General features: G+C 39.1%; 1 long non-coding RNA gene across 1 annotated transcript in view; it reads left to right on the top strand.

Moving 5' to 3' along the window:
* The window catches only part of LOC310754396, a 215,624-nt gene extending 201,385 nt beyond the window's left edge, over positions 1 to 14,239 (top strand). Inside the window, exons 3-4 of the long non-coding RNA XR_014543797.1 lie at positions 10,673 to 10,753; positions 13,990 to 14,239. This is a non-coding gene — a long non-coding RNA (uncharacterized lncRNA). The remainder of the gene's footprint in view (positions 1 to 10,672; positions 10,754 to 13,989) is intronic.
* Positions 14,240 to 18,685: the final 4,446 nt, after the last annotated feature.

Raw genomic sequence — 18,685 nt, 5'->3', positions numbered from 1 at the left:
GAATTTCCACAACTGCAGGGAGGCCCAAGCAATATGGAAATGAGTAGTCCCAGGGTCTCAAAGCCTCTTTTAGTAATGAGGCAAGGCTAGGACTGAGGTACTGAGTTCAGGAGCTGGGGCTCAGGAGCATAGTTAACAACCCTGAAGCTGAGATAGAAGGAACATTTTGACAGTCATGGATCTTATAGCCTGGCTTAGAAAGTTATTACCAAAGTGCTGTCCTATGTCTGGATAGTTAAAGGTCCAGTGCCAATTTATGCAGTCATTGGTTCCTTCTATGCAACAGGGTTTTGAGCTGCAGAAACATCTTTGAAGAAAACTCTGGAAGGCTTTACTGATACACTGAGATCCTTTAATCAGAGCCTATAAGATCATGGATCTTATAGCCTGGCTTAGAAAGTTATTACCAAAGTGCTGTCCTATGTCTGGATAGTTAAAGGTCCAGTGCCAATTTATGCAGTCATTGGTTCCTTCTATGCAACAGGGTTTTGAGCTGCAGAAACGTCTTTGGAGAAAACTCTGGAAGGCTTTACTGATACACTGAGATCCTTTAATCAGAGCCTAATGGCAGAGGCACCTCCTTGAGGTTCAGGGGATTGAGTTCAGATTCAAGTGTTGACAGATTTATTCCAAAAGGACTGGGGAGTGGATCCGTAACTTCCTCAGAGCTACTATTGCTCTAAGACTGTAAATCTGAGAAGCTGCATTGCTCTTCTAAATGCAATAGACAACACAATGTTTGTATGTGGTTCACTGATTGCTGGCTTATTCCTCTCAGCTATCTTAATAGGAAATGTAAACTTGCTGTGCAAGTGCATAATGTTTGTTAAAGAAAAAGAACAGCACCACGGCTGAGTTTGGTAAGGGCACTTAAAGGCTTGTTTGCCCTCTTAGAAGCTATGGAAAGACATGCTGAGGTGCTCTTTCAGGTGTTACTTCACTACTAAGCAATAACTGCAGGCCATTCCCAGTTGGTGGGAAAGAGACAGCATGTCAGATAGCAAATAAAAGAAGGAAAGGTAGCCAATTCTCACCTTGTCAGAATCATGGTGACTTATTCTCGTGATGACCACAGAAGTGAAGCAGCTCCTAATTATATTGGAGATCATTTCCTCACCCCTACAGTCTTGGATTTCACCCTCGATCTTATAATCCAGTACAAGACTAAAAATGTAAGGAGAGTTGGGGCTGGAAGACGGGCTTTGTTCCTCATTCAGCCAAAACATGAAATGTTTGCAGTGGGTGGTAGATACCAGGAAGACAAAGGGGTGCTCAGCTCCCATACTGATTTTACAAGCAATCTCTTTCCCTTAGCAAACTTCAGTTTCAAAGACTGCCTTGTGACTGTTTAAAGTGGCATGATGGTGCTTTAAATGTACAGTGTAGATGGGGCCTCACTTTATTATTAAATATTTATTTATAATCTGACTTTTCCCCTGATGGGACTCAGTATGGCTTACAGAGCAAAACAATAATCAGTAAAAAGAAAAGAAAAAGGGAAATCAATAATTAAAAACAATTAAATGTTAACAGAATCAAACCTATATACATATATAAAATCTGTTTAGAACATACAAATGAGTACAATATAAACAGTGTGGCACCAGCTCTTTCATTAAAAGCAGTTGGAACAAGAAGGTCTTCACCTGCCGGCAAAAGGACAGCAAGGAGGGAGCCAGTCTAGCTTCTCTAGGGAGAGAAATCCAGGAAAAACAGATTAATCTGAGAATCAGGGCGGTCCCTGAATTGGAAAAAAGACAGTTTGACTGACTTTCTTACGAAGGAATTTGCAGAATTTTGGAATTTGGATGCTAAGCAAGACTTCAAGATAGTAAGTGCTTTTAGACTTGGAAGAGGAGGGAGAAAGAACAGAGCGAGAGACTGTTTGGTTACCCTCCGAACGAAAGAAGACCTTGGTCCAGAAGACCTTGGAAATAAAAGATTCAAGAGTGGAGATATTCAAGGATATTCCGAAATACTTATTGGATCTTAGAACTAACTACGGAGATTTGGTGGCCTTGTTGAGAAGTAACAGAATTGCTTTCAGGTGGGAATTCCCTCAAGGCCTATCCTTTGCCTTTAAAGGAAAAAAGTTCAAAATAAGATCAGTGGAAGACAAGGAAAAATTCCTGAGAGACCATGAAGAAGACTTGCAAAAAGAAGTTCTAGAAGAGCTAAGAGCTTTAAAACCAGGAGTACTAGGCATAGTACCACCACCTTCGGGATTGGACAAATTAGAAAAAGTGATACCACCGTCAGAACAAGAGGAATTACTGGGAGCAGTCGGAGGAAAGTAGAATAAATACATCATGTCTCTGCAATTATTAAGTTGGAACATTCATGGACTTAACTCCCCGGAGAAGAGGAGGAAAGTTTTTCATTTATTGAAAAAGGAACAATTGGACTTAATTTGTTTACAGGAAACACATGTGATAAGGCTACACAGGAAAGTATTGATTAATAAAAGATTGGGACAAGAGTTTATTTCATCGGATAAGGTTAAAAAGAGAGGAGTTGTAATTTACGCCAAAGAGAGCCTGTCACCGAAATTTATTTTTAAAGATGATCAAGGAAGATTTGTGGCAATCGAAATTCAATCACAAGGAGAAAAAATTTTAATAGTAGGAGTTTATGCACCAAATGAGGGGAAATCTGAATTTTTTAAGAAATTGCACGAGACATTGTTAGATTATATGGATCACAACATCATTATGATGGGAGATATGAATGGAGTGGTATCTACAAATATGGACAAGTCGCAGAGACAGATTGTAACTAAAGATGGCAGACTACCAAAAACCTTTTTTGAACTGACTGACAATATGGACTTGGTTGATATTTGGAGAATTAAGAACCCCCTAGGAAGAGAGGGAACATTCTTCTTTGAAGCCAAAATGACATGGACAAGAATTGACCAAATATGGATAACTAGAGGACTGGCATCTAAGACTCGAAAAGTGGAAATTTGCCCAAAAACTTGCTCCAACCATAATGCTGTGAAAATGGAGTTGAAACTAACACCAAGCAGTTCCTTCAGATGGAGGATGAATGACACCTTATTTAGAGATAAAGAGGTTATCAAGAAGGCCCAAAAAACCTTGAGAGACTTTTTTGAGATAAATTTGAATACTACTACTGATAAAAGAATAATCTGGGACGCAAGCAAAGCAGTTATGAGGGGGTTTCTGATTCAACAGAATACAATAAAGAAGAGAGCCCAAAATGGAAAAAAAAGATAAAATTTTAGAAAAAATAAAGGAGGGCGAGAAGAGACTAAGAGCGAAACCAAAGTCACAAGAGATTCTGAGAGATATAAAGTTATATCAAGTGCAATATATGAAGATGATGAACCAGGAAATTGAATGGAAAATCAAACAAATGTGACAAAAGACATTTGAATCAGCTAATAAATGTGGAAAATTGTTAGCTTGGCAAATGAAAAAAAGACAAAAGCTTAATACTATCACTAATTTGGAAGTGGAAGGAAAGAACATTCAGAATCCAGTGGAACTTAGAAAATGCTTCCAGGGGTATTTTAAAGAGTTATATACACAAGGGCCACAGAAAGAGTTTGATATAGACCAATTTTTAAAAACAAATGGATTACAAAAAATCTCTCAAGAAAATAAGATAATGCTGAATTACAAAATTACAGAACAGGAGGTAGAAGGTGCCATTCAGAATATGCAGTTGGGTAAATCTCCAGGGCCGGATGGCTTAACCTCAAAATACTATAGATCTTTGAAAGATTGCTTAATTCAGCCACTGAAGGAAGTTTGTAATGAAATTTTGGAGGGGGGAAAAGCGCCAGAGTCGTGGAAGGAAGCTTACATTACACTTATACCGAAAACAGAGTCTGAGAAGACACAACTTAAGAACTACCGCCCCATATCCCTGCTTAATGTGGATTACAAAATTTTTGCCGATATTTTGGCTAATAGATTTAAAAAAGTATTAGTGGAAGAGATACATAAGGACCAAGCTGGCTTTCTCCCAGGTAGACACTTGTCTGAGAACATGAGGAACATAATTAACATATTGGAGAAGTTGCAAGTGAACATTAATACTAAAGCAGTTCTAATTTTTATAGATGCGGAGAAAGCCTTTGACAATATTTCTTGGAATTTTATGAAGAAAAACCTTCGGGGGATGGGGGTGGGTCAAGGGTTTGAAAATGGTATAAGTGCAATTTATTCAGAACAAAAGGCTAAGTTAATAGTCAATAATGTGATGACAGAGTAATTTAAGATGGAGAAAGGGACACGACAAGGCTGCCCAATTTCCCCATTGCTTTTTATTTCAGTCCTGGAGGTTCTGTTAAATATGATTAGAAGGGACCGTCTGATTCAAGGTATCCAGGTTGGAGCCAAACAATATAAATTGAAAGCTTTTGCAGATGACCTAGTTTTGATGCTACAGGAGCCAGAATCTAGTACGAAGAGACTATTAGAACTGATTCAAGAATTTGGTCATGTGGCAGGATTTAAACTGAACAAGTCAAAAACTAAAGTTCTTGAGAAAAACTTAACACCGATTGAGAAAGAGAGGTTTCAGAAGGAGACTGGTTTAACATTAGCTAAGAAAGTTAAATATTTGGGGGTTAATATGACTGCTAAGAACTTAAACTTATTTAAAGATAACTATGAGAAATGTTGGACAGAAGTGAAAAAAGACTTAGAAATATGGTCAAATTTGAAGCTTTCCTTGTTGGGTCGAATTGCAGCTATAAAGATGAATGTATTGCCAAAAATGTTATTTTTATTTCAATCATTGCAAATTCTGGACAAGATGGACTGTTTCAAGAAGTGGCAGAGAGATATTTCTAGATTTGTCTGGCAGCGCAAGAAGCCCAGAATAAAATTTAAAATATTAACTGATGCAAAGGAAAGAGGCGGATTTGCCCTGCCAGACCTTAAACTTTACTATGAATCAGCAGCATTCTGCTGGTTGAAAGACTGGCTGCTTCTTGAGAACACGGACATTTTGGACTTAGAAGGTTTTAACAATGTTTTTGGGTGGCATGCATATTTGTGGTACGACAAGGTTAAAGCACATAAAGCATTTAAAAACCATATTGTCAGGAAAGCATTGTTTAATGTCTGGATAAGATACAAAGACTTACTGGAAAATAAAACCCCAAGGTGGTTGTCACCAATGGAAGCGAAGGCTCAGAAAAAGCTCAGTATGGAGGCCAAATGGCCAAAATATTGGGAAATATTGGAACAAGAAGGAGATAAATTGAAATTGCAGAGTTTCGAGAAATTAAAAGATAAAGTGCGAGACTGGCTTCATTATTATCAAATAAGAGAGGCCTATAATTTGGACAAAAAAATTGGCTTCCAGGTGGAAAAATCAAAATTGGAAACAGAACTGTTAGATCCCAAAACTAAGATACTTTCAAGAATGTATAACTTGCTGTTAAAATGGAATACACAGGATGAAACGGTTAAATCTGCAATGATTAAATGGGCACAAGATATTGGTCATAACATTATGTTTGCTGACTGGGAACAGTTGTGGACCACCGGTATGAAATTTACGGCATGTAATGCCTTAAGAGAGAATATTATGAAAATGATATACAGGTGGTACATGACACCAGTCAAGCTTGCAAAAATATATCATTTGCCCGACAACAAATGTTGGAAATGTAAAGAAAATGAAGGTACATTCTTTCACCTTTGGTGGACGTGCCCAAAGATTAAGGCTTTCTGGGAGATGATCTATAATGAAATGAAAAAGGTATTTAAATATACCTTCCTGAAGAAACCAGAGGCCTTCCTCCTGGGCATAGTCGGCCAGTTGGTGCCAAAGAAGGATAGAACTTTCTTCATGTATGCAACAACAGCAGCAAGAATACTCATTACAAAGTATTGGAAGACACAAGATTTACCCACCCTGGAAGAGTGGCAGATGAAGGTGATGGACTATATGGAATTAGCGGAAATGACTGGCAGAATCCGAGACCTGGGAGAAGAGTTGGTGGAAGAAGATTGGAAGAAATTTAAAGACTATCTTCAGAAACATTGTAAAATTAATGAATGTTAAAAATGATGTTGGATTGAAAACAAGACGCACTAGCAACAAAGTTAGTGAGAATATGCAAAAATGAGTTGATAAGGGATGAAAATATAGAGCTATAATATGTTAAGATATAGAGTTAAGATAAATGAAAGAGGGTAAGGATTTGCTGATCTGATTATTGAAATGGGAATACGAAAAGGGGAGGTGTGAGGAAGTCAAGGAAACAAGCTAATGAGTTTAAAGTTATAAAAAATGGATTTATTTTTAACTTTTTATTTATTTATCCGTTTTTTGTATTTTGTATTTTTATTATTCTTTTTTCTTTTTTATGTATTTTTGTATGTTTTCTTTTTTTACCTTTTTCTTTTTCTATGGTTTTTTTTTTTGTATTCTGTAAACCTATGTTTTTTTTAAAATCTCAATAAATATTTTATTAAAAAAAAAAATCCAGAGTCTGGGAGCAGCCACCAAGAAGGTCCTTTTTTTCTTTCTTTTTTTGCTTTAGAGCTCTGCCAAACAGCTGCTGCTAGCCATTCAGAACTTGAGTAATGAGTCTGTAACTGTGTGATGAGTCAACACTTATTCCGCCAGTGTAGGCTCAAGGCACATGGGAGATATTTATTCCACAGCCCCTATCAATCTGCCCCTGAGTCATGTTCTTCAGTGCAGTTCATGACAGGCCCAGCTCAGGTAGTGTCTCCTGTGTTGAGAGAAGCCTCTTTTATCTAGGGGAAGCCTCCATTAAAAGGAAGGGGGAGACAAATCTTGCTAACTTCCCTCCTTCATGTCATCTCCCACACAGTTCTGACAGTTCCCCCAACTCTCTAGAGGAGGGGGGCAGAAGGGGGGCATTAGCTGGAGGGGAAATTGCCAGAATCTGTTTCCCTTTTGTTCTGTAAATAGGGCCATCCAATGGATGACAGAGTCTTCCATCACTCTGAGGAATACCAGTGAATACAATATCTTTTGGTGTCTTCTTCAAAAATGCTTGATTTCTTGCTTTAAAGGCAGTAAATATTTAATGAGTGTCCGGTGTTATTTATTATTATATTTAATGAGTGTCCAGTGTTATTTATTATTAAACGATGGGTAATCTGGTAAAAAGAAAAATACTCCTCTAGTCTCTGCCAAAGCAACACAGAAATAAGTTTTAAATGGGAAAGGGCACCATTACATTGCAGCTACTTATCAGAAAATTAGTGCAATTAAAAGTGGTGTTTAAAGGAATGAAATGTGATTACTTAACCAAAACCATTAGGTGAAAAGTGCAGGAAAGTGGGTTTCAGCTAAACATCGGACTGTGGTTAAAGCAGCAAAATTCTAATGACGCTTGAGCAGTTTGCTGTTTGTGAATTCCAATACTAACGAACTGTAAATTGTTTTAACTGACTATTACTTTATTATTACATTGTTGTAAGTCATCCTGAGACCTTATAGTGAAGGGTGGGAATGTAATTATTATCATAATTAAACTGATCTGACTACAACTCTGAGTATAAAGCGTAGGTCAGAAAGGAGCTGTCCATAGCATATCACATTTCTTCAGATGTTGTGATGCAGTTCCTGGTTACAAAGTGTATCAGCATGTTTTAAGAATCTATTATTTTGAGATGATTTTTGTATAGAAATGCATATGGTGAGGTGGGTAAAATGCCTATTTAAATGTGAGTGCTTATGTGGATGCCTATTTAAATATAAAAGTGAATGCTTGTGTGGGTTGTTGTTGTTGTTGTTTTTTAAAAAATCAGATTAATATAGAAATGGGAAGGGATGGGTTTGCTTTTTAAAAACTGAAAATTGCACAGATGTGTAATAGACTGATTCGTTCATCCATGCAAAATTCCTTTTACAATTTCTATACACTATTATTAAAATGGGAACATTAATACATCAATGGTGGTGCTGACATAAGCAGAAGAAATATGAAGCCTCTAAAACAACATTTTGTGATTTGAAAAGGTATTCCATCAACAGCCTCTTGAGGGCTGGCTTTTATCAATCTATTCACAAGGACACATTTCCAAGTCATTTTGTCCAACTGTGTGATTTTCATTAACTTATGACACCTTTGACCAGAAATTCTTGAGCTTTGTTTAAATGTCCCAATAACTCCTTCTCAACAGTTACACCTCTAACTAACCACCCTTCGAGAAAAGAGGGGGGAAAATATCCCCCTCTTTCTGTGTGACTTAATAAGAAAGAATGTATGAACTGCATTAGGTATAACTGAAAAGCAATTCAGACAGAAGGTGATTGTGGACTTGAGAAGGTCTTGCTTGAATTCCCTTTGTAAATGAACCTCTTTATCACACTTTTTTATTCTGGATAGAAGCCATAATCTGTATTGCTGACATCATCAAACACATATATTCAGTATGACTAGCTTGCCTTCCATCTGTCATACTTGGGAATTTATTCTCGGTAGCCTAAGAGATAAAGTCATTGCAATGGAAATACCGTAAGATCACACTCTTGACTTCAGGCTCCTTATCCTTCATGGATCCCACTTAAGGAATGCCAAAATGTAAAGTGTAGGATCCCCTAATTTTAATGTGCCTGTGTTGAATTGCCAATTATTAAAATTGTTCAGCATTTGGGAGTGGGGCAATGAAACCTTTCATTATAGTCACAGATTAAAATCCCACTTCAGTTCATTTGCATTGTGAAAGCTATTGGGGAGGGAGACAAAAAGGAAAGGCTATTATGGAAGTGATGGAGGGCACTTGAAGTGCCCAGTGGCTACTTCTAACGATGATTGTATGTTATTTACAGGGTCAAAGATAGCTTGTCTTTGACTGCCAGTTGCTGGGGAACAATAGCAAGAGCGCATTGTACTGACCCCCTACTTCTGGACTTCCCATCTGTCTAGCCTCTGTGGGGACAGAATGCTGAATTAGATAGACCTTTGATTTGGTCCTACTGGGTTTTTCTTGTGCTCAAGCTCTTCCTGTAGCCTGTGGTCGAGCCATGTTCAACTCACGTCTCTCCATAAGCAATCAAAAGCTCCTCTTTTTATTACTCACAGCATCCTCAAGTATAATTGTAATAGAGGATGGTGATGATAGATAGTTAAAGAATTATGCACACAGCAGATGTTTCCGGACAATCTGAAAAATCCCTAGCAGACATGTCATAGTGGGTTGCTGAAACATAATTCTCTATGCTATTTAGGAACTTTGGGTTTGGTGTTCCACCATTTATGCTCTAGACAGCTAGCTGGTGATGAGGCCACAACTTTTTCTGTCTTTGTCTGTCTCTCTCTGTTCATCAGACCCAAATAATGGGTCCTTGCTCAGTGTCTGAATATGGATACCACTTTGTGCATCCTTTTACACTTTACAAGTCATCATGTAAGCCAGTCCATGTGGAAGGTTTTGACTTTTAAAAAACTGTGAATATATGGTTACAAAGTAAGAAGCAGATATGCCATCAGATGGAAGCTGTTTGACCCACTTTCCGGAATATTTCAGATTACGTGTACATTGTCTAAAGGTGAACAGTAATGCCAGTCTCTGGTCTGTTTCTGAGTCTGTTTGCAATTCAAATTGCCATCCATTATCTTTGAAGCCTTAAGTAGTTAGTGTCAACATATTGAGGCTCACCTCCAACCATGTGTTCCTACCCACCTACTCAGATCTTTAGTGCAGGCCCTGCTCTGAGCCTCACCAATGCATGGTTTGTTGGCAGGCAGGACAGAGTACCTCAGTTATAGCACCCAGAATGCTTCCAGGTGACCTGTTTATTGAGCATTCATCCTGATTTGTTTATAGGGAGATTAAATGATGTTGGCTATTTAGTAAGTATTTGTCCTGAAAATATTTATTTATTTATAGGGCTATTAGATGATGTTGGCTATATAATTAGCATTCCTTCTGATTTGTTTGCAAGGAGGTTAGATTATGTTGCTTCATAACATAGGTTATGAATTTTGCTATGCATTTTCCCTTCACTTTCCTTACCACAACAAATATAAACTTTTGGGCAAGTAGTTTTGTTGCAGAGGACCTCCCAATCACCAATAATTCTGCAGCCTGAATTTTCTGGTTGTGGCTGAATCCCATCTGAAGGTAGCAAGTCTGGAAGTGTCCTCAGCCTATGGAATTCTGATCTGGAAGATTCATCTGACCCTTTCCCTGATTATCCTGCCAGGATGGGGAACATGTGACCCTCCAAATATTGTTCAATTCCCATCTTCCCTGGCCATTAGCTATGCTGGCTGTGGCTGATGGGAGTTGGAAACCACTGGCATCTGGAGGGTCACAGCATGGAAGTTGGACTGTCTACTCCCTCTTTTTCTAAATAAACACAAAATAAGCTGTTATAATTTGTGCCACCTAAATATATGTGTACATTGCCTAACATTTAGATATACATCCCAAACTTGGTATCCTCCAGATGTTTGACTGACCTTGTAATTCAAAACATTTGGAGGGCATCAGGGTGGAGGAGGCTGACTTAGACTGCAATCCTAACTTCATTTACCAGGGATAAGCCCCAATGAATTCAACAGAGTTTGCTCCTGACCCACTTGTTGTAGAATCAAACTACTTTGCAAATTCTCACTTTACAGCGTTGAAAGATGCTTTGAAAGCAATCTGGTACTATGGAGTCTCTCTCAACATGTCGTTTTCATTGTTATGTTCTTCAGGAAAAAGAGTTTCTGTCTCTGAAGCTGGATCTGAAGTTGAAACAGGTTGGAAATTCATACCTGAAAGCACAATGAAAAGAGGTAACCTTAAATTTACCAGTGTAAGGTCAGAATTTGAAATGGTTGAAAACTAGAGGGGGAGAAATAACAGGAGTTATACTCAAACACACACACACACTGCATTCATTGATTTCAATATGTGCTGTGTTGTAGGTGGTGATGCAGATACAGGCATAAGTATAGTGTTATCAGCTTCCTAAACAGTATTTCTATAACACAGCTATAAGATTTTCCCCACTTAAATGTATCCTTGAGACGATACTTACACAATGACATCAAGAGAAATTAATAGAATGATTATACAATGCCTTATGCTTTTTCCCTTAGCGTATACTTGAATGTCATTGTCACCCATGATTCACAGCCTCTTTGGGTGCATTGTAGACAGTAGCAGTGCATAGTGAAGTAGGGCAGCATTTTATTTTATTTTATTGCTCTTGCTTCCTGAATAAAAAGTAGGGTGATGGTGAAGCCAATGCAACATGGTTGCACAAGTGGGACAGCCGCTGTCAATCAGATAATACAGCAAGTGCAGCTACATGCCCCTCCCTGCTGCCACCCCAGTCCAGGCAAACAGCTGTGACACAGGTGATGAGAAGGTGGCACCATTCTACCAAATGCACCACTACTGATCATATATGTGCATGACTGAATGGAATTCCTTCAGCACTACTGGATGCAGTGGCGGAGCGTATGCTTCTGCTGCCCTGGGTGCATTCGCAGGGAGCATCCCCAAGGGGCGCAAGGCATGGAAGAAGCCCACTGCAGCCTGCCACAGCCCAGTAGAGGAGAGGGGCAGCAGCTCTCTGTTGCCAACTCTCCACTCCGCCCCCGGGTCAGAACTGACCTGGGAGTGAAGCTGCAGTTGGATACAAGGAAGCTGCCTCAACAGCTCCCTCACACGCCGAAGCTAGGCTCTGATGGTGGGGCCACCTGGTTGCGCCACCTCCAAAAAATGCACCCAGGACAATGGCCCCCTTAGTACCCCCCCACACACACTATGCCACTGGCTGGAAGGTCATTGTAAGAGAATCCCATTGCAAAACCAGATGTGTACATACATACAGAGAGCGATTCAGGTAGGTAGCCGTGCTGGCCTGATGCAGCCAAAATAAATAATTAAAAATTGTCCAGTAGCACCTTGGAGATCAACTAAGTTTGTTCTGGGTATAAGCTTTCGTGTGCATGCACACTTCTTCAGATACCAGATAGAGAGAAAGAGAAGTGCTGGAACTGTTGTTCATGTATCAGCATTTTGCTCTTGGTACAGAGTGAGTAACTTAAAGAGTTAATTACTCCATTCTTACTTATAGTTTATTAGGTGGCTAATCTGAAAATTCTATTTGAGCTTGGTAATTTCAGTTTCTCAGTAGTGTTCTTACGCTTGTATTTTTACTCAGATTGCAGTGACTGGTGTTTTAATTTCGTTCGGCAATTTTACCTGTTTAGGTTGTTTGAGTATGTATTGTTTCTTCTAACTCGCATTTCAAAGGCCAGTGGCTGATGCAAAGAAGTACCTGCCTGCCTACTGCACTTACCTGCCTATCCCGCTATCTATCTACGATCAGCTGCCTCCAGGATCCAATACCATGCTATCATCTTCAGACCAGTCATTTCCAGCAGATAAAGTAAAACGGGGAAGAGCAAGGTCCTTCTCACAGCCCATTGTTGCCCACCCATATTCCATGATTCTGGGAAAAAAAATCTGAACCATTAACATTAAGAAAGAAACCAAACAGCATAACATTCACAATGTGACTTCAGGTTTCTAGCAGCAGCAGCAGTCATGCTGCTCATGATCCTCTTTGAAGATTGCACCCCATACAACTCACATCCATAAAAATGTTTTGCTCCATCAACTGTGTTCTTCCGAGAGAGAGGAGGAGTCGAGATTTTTCTGAGTTTTCTGCAGATCTGCTGTCTAATGAGAAAAGAAAGCCTTCAAGTCTCCAGTTTTTATTTTCTCTAATGACTGGTGTTAGGTTGTTGTTGTTTTGTCTTGTTTTTTGTTTGTTTTATTAATGACTGTCTTTGCTTCTTTTCTTCCTTTGGAAGTGATGGTGGCACCATGTGCTGTTTCCATTAGTTCCAAGGGATGAACAATAAAGGGGAGGCCAGGAGAGGGATGGCTAACTGTTGCAGGTTGATGAAATTTCCCCCTTGGCAGTCGTAACACTGAGGCACCATATTGCCCAGTGTTTCATCGTTTGACATGCAGGCATTGCAATGTGATCTTGGCAGTAGAATGATGAAAATGATAAAAAGGAGCGTGATCTTAGCTTCCTAGTAGATAACTACCAAGCTTCTCCAAATGTTTATAAAGCTTGTCCAATGGTCAGGATGTGTGACTTTGATTTTTCTTTTTCTTCTAATGAGATATGCCTACTATTCCTAATCATTATTGCATGTGTTACAAAGATTTAGCTGTAACCATGATGAAAGAGTAACTCTTTGCTGGACTTGCGCTTTAGTTAGGAGGGCAATGGGAGCTGAAGTTTTTCTATCTTCATACAGAGTGTTTACTCATTTTTATAAAGCTAGCTATTCAAAAATACCACACACAAAGTCAATGGGGACCGTGAAGAATATAATAAACAGTGGATGTTATTGCTGGAAAAAGCAATACAATCTATAGTAACAGGAATGCATAAAAGTGTGTACTGTATGATATAAATTGCAACAATGCTACATAAAAACACATGCGAGAGAGACTCATATTGTAGTCAAAAGGCCACTGAATGAACTGAATATACAGAATTCCCCTATGAAGCTGAATCTTAGATGAGAATATTGTGGGATTAATATATATATGCATACATATATGTATATATGTATATATACATATATATATATATATATACATACACACGTACACACACACACACAAATATATATACACAGCGGTAACTTGGTTTGCAACCGTTTTGGATTGCAACCACGTCAACCCCGGAAGTGCGTGTCCCTTTTTTTGGATTACAACATTTTTTATATTACGACCCTTTTTGGGGGTGGGGAGGCCCCACTGGCAAAAGCGCGTCTTGGGTTACAACCTGTTTTGGTTTACAACCGGACCTCCAGAACGGATTATGGTTGCAAACCAAGGTACCACTGTACAGTGAATGTTATTGGAAATAGCAATAGTAATTTTTTACGTTGTTTATGGGCCTCATAGACTCTTTCTGTATATTGTATATTGGTGGGGGGAGGATCTCCTTTTTTCTTTGTGTATAAAGTTTACTACATATTTTTCTTTCCAGTGTTGCCTCCAGAGACTCCTCAAATCCCTGCAAGCCCTTCAGTCCTGGGCTAGCCAGTGTCTATGTTCCATGCCTGGAGTAATCAACATGGTATTTTCCAGTTATTGTGGACAACAACTCCCATTAGCCTTACTCAGGAAGGCCAGTTGTCAAAGATGTTCAGAGCTGCAGTCCAGCAACATCTGGAGGGTACCATGTCAACTACCCCTCCTTTGTTTAGCAGCTTGAGAAAACTTTGGTATCTTTACAGGTATTTAGTATTCTTAGAAACCTCAGCATCAATTGTAGAAAGCAAGCCAAGGAATTGGAAATACAAAGTTAGTCAAGGAAACACGATTTGTTCCTTAATATATATGAACCAGCATTCAATATTCAGTGAAAGCAGAAGGCTAAGATAATGTCTCACATAAATAGACCATAGCATAAACCTTCCAAATATAGGCAAGAGGTGAATATATTTGATGAAACACTTTACAGGAGACGAAAAAGCAAGCCATGTGTTGTGGTTAAAAGGTTGAGGAATTCCACATGCTCTCTATCCTGCAGCCATTTACCCCTCGATACTTTAATTATTGATTTAGTTAAACTCAACACATGTAAGATGCTGATAAATATTGCAGATGCTACTAAAATCAGAAGAGCAGTAAAGCTCAATAGGACATGGCTGGTTTATGGTGTAGCCCCGACATATTTGTGAAAAGCATCAAGGAGCATAATATGGAATGTAAGGGATCTAAGTGTTAAATGATGCATTGGTGTAGAGCAGTCCATAACGATTTAATAGGGGAGAGGAGACAAAAGTATGTTGATTGAGGCATTTAAGTATTCGGCCCAGTGCACCAAAAGCTCACATATCCAGTAGATAAATGATAATGAACTTGCATAAAAATTGAACTCTTAAGAGAATTGCATTCCTGTGTAGGAACGTGGGGCAACATTCCCAATATTCTGCATTAATTTTTCAGTATCATAATGGCACCTCAAGTGTTATACAGTGGTACCTCAGGTTACATACGCTTCAGGTTACATATTCCGCTAACCTAGAAATAGTGCTTCAGGTTAAGAACTTTGCTTCAGGATGAGAACAGAAATTGTGCTCCGGCGGTGCGGCGGCAGCAGGAGGCCCCATTAGCTAAAGTGGTGTTTCAGGTTAAGAACAGTTTCAGGTTAAGAATGGACCTCCGGAACGAATTAAGTACTTAACCCAAGGTACCACTGTAGTTCATAGGATCAAACTAAGGCTGAAATCATACATTAGACACATTCACTTATTGATCTTATTGACTTACACTTTCTAGATGATTTCTAGTAGCAGTAGTAGAAGTCATAGTAGTAGTGTAGGCATTAGATCTCACCTTTCCTCCAAGGAGCTGAAGATGCCATGTTTTCTTACCCGCTGTCCATTTCATCCTCACAGCAACCTTGCAAGGAAGGCTAGGTTGAAGGATAGTAACTGACCCAAACTCCCACAGTGAATTTCATGGCTAAGTGGAAATTTGAACCCTGGTCACCCAAATCCAACTTGAACATTCCAGCTGCTATACCACAGTGGCCCTCAGTGTCTAATAGTCATTATGTCTAATGGTGATGGGTTGCCTCTATGCTGTACTAAAGTGGATTCAAATGCATAACTTTCATTTCCATTGTTTGTTTGCTTATACTTAATCCAATGAGCTCAGAGCAGCATTTTGTAGATAAGAGGGAATTTAAACCAAAGTCTCCTAGATGGTTATGATGGAGGCATTAAGTTTGTTACATTGGCCAGCCAGATGCCCATGGAAGTCCATGGTCAGAACCTATGGGGAACTGTCCTACTCATGTTCCCCCAAAATTAGTATTTGGAGGCTGCTGACAGTGGTGGCAATATAGCCATCTAGTAGCCATGGATAGCCATATCCTGCATTTTGTCTAATCTCCTTTTAGAGTCATCTAAGCTGGCGGCCATGACTACATCATGTAGCATGTATTGACCATGCACCAACCAACTCAAGCTCAGAATTAAACTTCAGAAAAGGCTCTTGCCTTGAAGGAACTGTGATATTCCAGTCGCAGAAGGAGGAGAAGAGAGTTGGCTTTTGTCAATTTCGCTCTTGTCCCAAGCTGTTCTACAGGGTCTTCCAAACATCCAGAGTAATTTGCTGGTGGTGCAGGGGGAATTTTGGAAAATAGTCCCCTCACCCTTCTGTGAATTAGAACATGCCATGAGCAGAACTTCACTCATGAGCTCTCTGGACCCAACACATTAGATTCCAGCAGAGACATCCAACACAAAATGTAACAAGTGAACACCCAACCTTATGATCTGTTTTAGCACAACCTGGGATTTATGCAACTCATGGCTAAGTACTGCAGCTGGGCAAACTTCTCACTGAATTATGCTCTTGAGTGGTGTTTTGCAGGTATGACTCTTCAGTAATTTTTATATACTGTTTTCTGTCATAATGTTGAGACACGATAATGATTTTTTTTGTTATAAATTCCTCCATATATAATATAACTGATGGATGATGCACTTATTTAAGCATCAGTGGGCAAGTAAAGTTATCTATGGGTGACTAACAGCCTTGAATAAATACTATTTCAGCTCAGCTCAGGAACTATAATACCTTAGCAATGCAATTACATGGTGGGACCTATTATCCCAATTAATTGACTGTTTTATGTTCACAGTGCACTATCCTTGAAACACTTCAGAGGCTTGGCCTTCTCTTGGCCACAGGCAAAAAAAAAAAAAAGGATAGCAAGTAACCAAGAAACAGCTTTCATTTATGTACCAATATATATGGCGTGTAATTATACTTTAAGCATAAGTAGGCAAGGCTCAAAGATGTCCTTTGATTTAAGTAAGTATAAAACTATATATTAAGGCCATGGAAGAATATCTGGTTTCCAAACCCCTTTGGAGAACTCTTTCTGATCTGTCTTCAGCTTTCCACATATTTCCTGTAATGCTTCTGGCAAAAGGTTGATCTTGATTGTTATTAATTATATACCGATTTCCAAGCACGGGAAAGTGAAAGAGCAGTCACCAAGGGATTTTGCATGTGCTGGATGGGTGAACAAGTAAAGGTAGTACATTAATGTCTGGTTGTGTAGCTACTTTGTAAACTGTCAGCCCTGGGCTGTGCTTTATGGTTCTGGAATTTGACCACTTGAGTTTACCTTTACTCCCTCTTGTGGTTTCCAAAGCTGTATTGCCAATGCTATAAAATAAAACACAGTAGTAATTCTTCTCCTTATTGTAAGAAGCATTGATCGTCTCTGATTGTATATTATAGCAAAGGGGCAGTCCATTACACAAATTTATTACATTTTCTTCCTGATAATTACTGGAAGTTATTGAACAAGGCAGGGAGTTATAGCCAGTCAGTTCCTGCTCTCGCTGAGGAAGCAAATCCAAATATTTAGTAGAACTGAACAGCTGTAAACAACACATCCTGCTTTTAACAAATTTAGAATTTACAACATACAGTGCACTGGGATGTTGGGGTTTTTTAAATTGTGTTTTTGATGCAGCATTGCATCATTTTTGCTTCTTCTCTCTCCTCCCCCTGCCACCCCAAAGCACCATAATTGTTTGACCATGAGCTTAATGATCTCATCAGCAAACCACAAATCATATGCACAGTCAAGACTTCCAGAGACCATTGTGTGGGTGCTTGCTAACAGCAGGAAAAAGGCACAGATGATGGTGGAATCTTTAGGGCAGAGTGGATGTACAAAACCCCTATTAAGGTGAGCTAAAGGTCAGATCCTCTGGAAAAAAATTATTTAACTAGGACCAAACTAGGACAAGCCCTAGCAAGCTAAGCCCAGGTGTTTTAACTTCCCTGCTTTTTGATACTTAAGTGAATTAGTAATTATCCTGCCTCTTAAATGAAACTTTTACACCTTAAAATCCCCATAGGGGAAGGGCTATAGCTTAGTAGTAGAGTGCATGTGTTGCATTAAGATGATCCCTGGCTCAATCCTTTGCATCTTCCAGTTGGATTGGCGAAATCCCCTATCTGAAACACTGATGAACTGTTGCCATCCATTAGATGGGTCAATGGTACGACTCAGAATAAGGCAACTTCCTTTGCTTGGGCCAGCTTCCATTCCATTCCATTCCATTCTTCTTCTATTCATTTCCCAATCGCAGCATCTTTGACCTGAGTCTTCACCCTAACACCTCACTTACCTAAATGTCTAAAGCAGATCTGAAGAAGTGTGCATGCATATGAAAGCTCATACCAATAACAAACTTAGTTGGTCTCTAAGGTGCTACTAGAAGGATTTTTTTTATTTTTTTTTTGTCTAAAGCAGAATAAGAGTTTTCGCAAAGCCTAATTGGTGTGCTAAAATGTTTTGCCTATTGCACTGGACTCTCCTGAAGTACCAGTAGTTTTTTTCACGTTTCACTATCTTTTTCTATAGCAACTTTATATATCTTGCAGTCTAACACTGAAAGGACTGGGAATCAGCTCTGTATAGATACCTGAATCCATTTTTGTGCACTTCGAGTGCCGCTAACCTAGTGCAGCTGACCTAGATTCCATGTAGGGTAGGGAGATATTTTGCACTGTTCTACTACACCTTATGGTAAGGGTCTTACCTCTTCTTGGGTATCTTTTTTTTCTTTTCTTTTCTTTTTTGCTAAGCCAGCTTTTGGTCCAGAGCTAACATCAAGGAGCATCTTGGTTGGGCATCTTCTGAT

This window comes from Podarcis filfolensis (genome assembly GCF_964270895.1).
Source record: "Podarcis filfolensis genome assembly, chromosome: Z".
Classification (NCBI taxonomy): domain Eukaryota; kingdom Metazoa; phylum Chordata; class Lepidosauria; order Squamata; family Lacertidae; genus Podarcis; species Podarcis filfolensis.
Note: the sequence above shows the minus strand (reverse complement) of the source record. Positions and strands in the feature narration are given on the sequence as shown.